This window comes from Mus caroli, chromosome 2 (genome assembly GCF_900094665.2).
Source record: "Mus caroli chromosome 2, CAROLI_EIJ_v1.1, whole genome shotgun sequence".
NCBI classification, from domain to species: Eukaryota; Metazoa; Chordata; class Mammalia; order Rodentia; family Muridae; genus Mus; species Mus caroli.
Genome location: NC_034571.1, coordinates 144,788,846 through 144,789,166, shown reverse-complemented (window position 1 = coordinate 144,789,166; position 321 = coordinate 144,788,846).

Below are 321 nucleotides of genomic sequence, written 5' to 3'. Positions count from 1 at the left end.
CTGTTTGTATCCAGGCCTCTCTGAAACGCTACAGCGAGCAAGCAGTACCAGCCATAGTCTGCCAAGCACTCAGCTATATTTCCCAGGGACAGAAACTCCATGGAAAAGAACCTAAACGTAATGCAACAGCAACCAATATGGTGGCCAAACGACAGAGCAAGGGCAAACATGGGCCGAGGAAGCCTGACATCGACCTCACACGGGTCAGTACAGAAGCAGCTGGGCGTGGTGGCACATGCCTTTAATCCCAGCACTTGGGAGGCAGAGGCAGGCGGATTTCTGAGTTTGAGGCCAGCCTGGTCTACAAAGTGAGTTCCAGGA